The sequence below is a fragment of the Aulonocara sp. 'chitande type north' Nkhata Bay genome, linkage group LG3, assembly GCF_057382095.1.
Source record: "Aulonocara sp. 'chitande type north' Nkhata Bay isolate Kocher_YH1m ecotype deep benthic linkage group LG3, A_spYH_male_GT1.1, whole genome shotgun sequence".
Lineage (NCBI taxonomy): Eukaryota > Metazoa > Chordata > Actinopteri > Cichliformes > Cichlidae > Aulonocara > Aulonocara sp. 'chitande type north' Nkhata Bay.
Genome location: NC_141346.1, coordinates 2,420,210 through 2,424,525, shown reverse-complemented (window position 1 = coordinate 2,424,525; position 4,316 = coordinate 2,420,210). Strand labels below are relative to the sequence as shown.

General features: G+C 42.0%; 1 long non-coding RNA gene across 1 annotated transcript; it reads left to right on the top strand.

Moving 5' to 3' along the window:
• Nucleotides 1-566: 566 nt before the first annotated feature.
• Nucleotides 567-4,273, top strand: LOC147333476 (uncharacterized). The gene is made up of 5 exons (XR_015128573.1): nucleotides 567-1,775; nucleotides 1,854-3,439; nucleotides 3,574-3,637; nucleotides 3,791-3,952; nucleotides 4,038-4,273. It is a non-coding gene; the product is annotated as an uncharacterized LOC147333476 (long non-coding RNA).
• Nucleotides 4,274-4,316: the final 43 nt, after the last annotated feature.

The following is a 4,316-nucleotide window of genomic DNA, read 5'->3' as shown; positions in this document are numbered from 1 at the left end:
CTTTCACATGTGAAAACTTTTTTAGATAATTAGTTCACTTTGCAATCAGCCTAAGCACTATAATACAGGTAAGCTGTGTGTGCGGAGTACAATGGAGGGAGCAGAAAGAGTGAGAAGTAGAGGAGGCCGAGGAAGAGGACGTGGAGGTGAAGAAGTAGGATGAAGAGGACGACAAGGACAAGGAGGAGCAAGAGGAAGACGAGGAGGGGGGAGAGGAAGGGTAGGAAGAGTAAGAAATAGAATTGCTGATGACATCAGAGCTACAATAGTGGACCATGTCATCAACCGTGGAATGACCCTGAGGGAAGCTGGCCAACGGGTCCAGCCTAAACTGAGCCGCTACACTGTAGCAAGCACCATAAGGACATCTTGAAATGAGAATCGGTGAGTACAGTCACTTCGCACAAAGATTTGTAGCACTGCCATATGCCAATGAGAAACACACCAATACCATTGATGTAAAAATACTGAAATTGTTACTTTACAGAATTGCTAGATGACCAGATGCTGGGCAGAGGAAGCATGTTCACTGCAGACCAAGTAACCCATATAGTCATTATTGCAAATAATCCTATACTTGGAAATAAACACTTGTGTTTGTTTTGATGTGTTTGAATAAACAGCAGTACTTGAAGTTTGGATCCCTCTATGCTTATGGATCTATGACAGAAGTATGAGCTCAAACTGACATAGCCTACCTTGTGCACAGAGAAAGCAAAAGCCAGATGTGTTTTGTATTCATACCATCAGTGTGCAGTTGGCGCATTGTGTGCTTAGTAGATGATGGCTTGTGTGTACTGTTTGATACGGAAACACCATTTTTACAAAGGTGTGGAGAGTTAATCCAGCTGTGTTTGCTTTTGCAAGAGAACTACAATGTTTTGATTATTGGGTGACAGGTTTTCTTATTTGTGTGAAGAGTTTTGCAAAATTAGCCAATGGTTACAAAAAATGTGCTTAAGCAATCAGAAAAAACTGTAATCCTGAAGGAAATTAGGGCCCCGGTCTCCCTCAGAATGCTGTTGAAGCTCTACTGAAGTAGAAGATCTCACGGACCATCCATTCCAAGAGCACCCTCACTATGTTTAGATGTGCCACCTGATCCAACTCAGCACCAGGTGTTTATCAGTTGACAGCTCAGCCCCTCTATTCAACCATGTCCAGTACATTAGGCTGCAGATCTGATGATACGACTACAAAATTGATCATTGACCCGTGGCCCACAGTATCTTGGAGCCACGTGCACTTATCTAATTTATTTATTTGATTAACATTTAAATCTCTCAGTGAATACAGAATAAAGATCTACCACAAAGCAAGAAAGCAGGAGATAAGGCTAGTCAAAAAGCTATTAGCAGAAGCAAAAGAGAACAATAAAGCGTCTATAATGAATTCTTGCTCAGGACATCTTTTGTTTTGTACAGAATAGCAACGGTTTTTAACTTTTTTGTTTTCACATTGTCACGGATCCGGTTCCAGGGACTCGGGGTCCGTGAAGAGTGTGGACCATTATTGTTATTGTTATTGTTATTATTATTGTTGTATTGGAGGTATGTTTGCTGCACTGTGCTCTTGTGTTCCATGCTGGTGTGTGTACGTGTGTGTGTGGCTGGAGGATGAAGGACAGCCACCTGCAGGCCTGATGGGTGTGGCCCTGCCAGCTGCTGGTCACGCCTAGGTTCCCACACACCTGCTTCTGATCAGGCTCGTCGGGGGAGCTACTTAACAGAGCGAGGGAGCTTCCTCCGGCGCAGGATCGTTGAGTTAGACTCCATGTCAGTGTTTATAGTGCTGTTCAGTGTATGCCTGCTGGAGTTGGTGCCATAACAGCTGCGTCTGTCGTTTTTCCTCAGGAAAGCGGAACACGGGACTGCAGGATGCACGGGGTGTGCGTAGGCACAGGAGCAGAGAGCACGGAATACCAGCACTTGGGACAAGACACAACACAGGAGTTGAGGGAGCACTCTGGAGACTTATTGCATGGTGTACATTTGCCCCCACTGTAAATAAATGCACTGTTCATTGCACTAAGTCCAGCGTTTGGGTCCAACATCCCCCACGGTCTGCCACCCAGACCGTGACACACATGGTTTATATGGGACTTCCAACAAAGCTTATCAATTATCTCTCTAGAAATGTTTTTTCGTACACGTTTTCAATTTCAATTCCATTAACCCTGATTTTAGATACATTTTTCATTTGTCTGGTGCCAAAAATAATACATATTATTTCATTTATATTTAACAATAACTTATTTATATGAAACCATTTTTTTGTATATTCTCCACTGTTCTTTTCCACTGTAGTCAGAAGCTGTTCCAGGTTATTACCTGAGCAATACAGAGTGGTATCATCAGCAAACCGAACACATTTTAACAGTTTGGAAATATTACATATATCATTTATAGTTCATTATGGGCAAACTGTGGTTTGCACAGAGGTCCCTCAGTCACACCCCTCCAGCTCTCACTGTTGTTGCACACATGAGTGTTTAAGTCTCCCAGTAATAGCGTCACTAGATGGAGCACCCTAAAGCACCCAGAGGATATGTTGAGCAAAGCTGGAGAAGCTTCAGCTTAAGTGATCATTGTTGGCATTGCTGTGATTCTTTATGTGATTCACTGACTTGGTGAGTAAAGTGTTACTCTTATTCAAACTGGTTTTGTGCCTTCTCTCAGATTAGCACCAGGTTTATAAACTTGCTAGCTAGCTAGTGTTAGACTGGTGTTGCCTCTCGGCTCATGGTGCTTAAATTAACCCACAGCTTAAAAAACCTTATATAAAATCTCTCAGTGAAATTTTCTGTTGATTGTTTGAAATAGAAAAGTGAGCAGCTACTAGATAAGAGCCGAGACGAAACTTATTCTGAAGGTGCAGCCGTTAGGGGTGGGGCTTGTTTTAATCCACTTTTATAACATGGACTGTACATTCTTAACCTCTGTATTTATTTTAATTTTTTATGGTTGTTTTTGGACATCTGTGACATCTATTAATGTTAAATCTAGTCTTTCTTTAGCGACATAAGCAAACTGTTTTTACATTTAATGAACATTTCTGTTTTATCCATCCATCTTCTTCTGGTTATCCAGGGCTGGGTCATGGGGAAAGCAGCCTAGGCAGAGAAGCCCAGGCCTCCCTCTCCTCAGCCACCTCCTCTAGCTTGTCCGGAGGAACACCAAGGCATTCCCAAGCCAGCCAGCTGAGAGATGTAATCTCTCCAGCGTGTCCTGGGTCTGCTCCTGGCTCTACCCTGAGCCCCTCCCGTATGGCTGAACGTCTCACCCTATGTAATGATGACATTTCAATTATGTGTTTTAAAAAGAGACCACCTATTTCTTTGAGGCTCTGAATCAGCACTCCACACATCACATCAAACTCTTACAAGTCTAGAAGAGCAGCTGTTGGACAGAAAGACATCAGCTGAGTGGGAAGGATTTTGGTTAGTTTACTTCCCACAATATGTTAGTAGCTGTCACATTTATGTTAATCAGGCTGAACTTTAATCATACTTTAGATCAAACTGCTTTACTTGCTGCTTCCTTTGTGCTTTGGTTTCCTGTCTTCTATTATTAGACCTGAGATGTGACTGCTCTGTGCTGTTGCTGATGACTCCAGTTAATCCTACAAGACATGCTGTGTAAGTAAATACAACGACAGTTTGGTCTGCATTCATTCAAAGATCATATCCTAAAGACTTAGTTTAGAGGGTCCACACTGTCTGCACTGTATATAGTGAAGTCTGCAACTTTTTGAAGGGTGAAATTTGTTTTGTGGCCAAATTATTCTGCAGATCATCAGAATGAAAGTTATTGGCCATGTTTGCAGAGCCCTTTTTAAAATGATGCTTTCCTGACATCATTGTGTATCGGCTGGCTATCCAGACTGACAAGTGGGACAGTGAATGTCACCTCTCCAGTGAGGAGGGAGCCTGAGATTGAGAGTGTAAACTGAGGTCTGTTCTATAGGAAATTCAGAAAAAAATGTTTTAAGAAAGCAAATAAGTTGGTGTTCTAAAATATATGATTGTTTGCTTCCAGGACACCAGGAGAGAGGAGTCGTTCATCACAGAAGGTGTGGTCAGTGAAGATGGTCACTGGCAGGTCGAAGGTCATTGCATCTCCAGCCCACATCCACTGCCACTGTACTGAAGGGACGTTAAGACTTTCTTCTGCACTTACACTCTAAAAACTAAAACTGAGATTACTTTAAATTTTTGAAGCAACACTTTTAAACTAAAGCTTAAACATATTAAGTTGAAATGAATAATTGTAGTCGTTACACGAACATAAAAAAATGGAGTAAATAACACTGACATG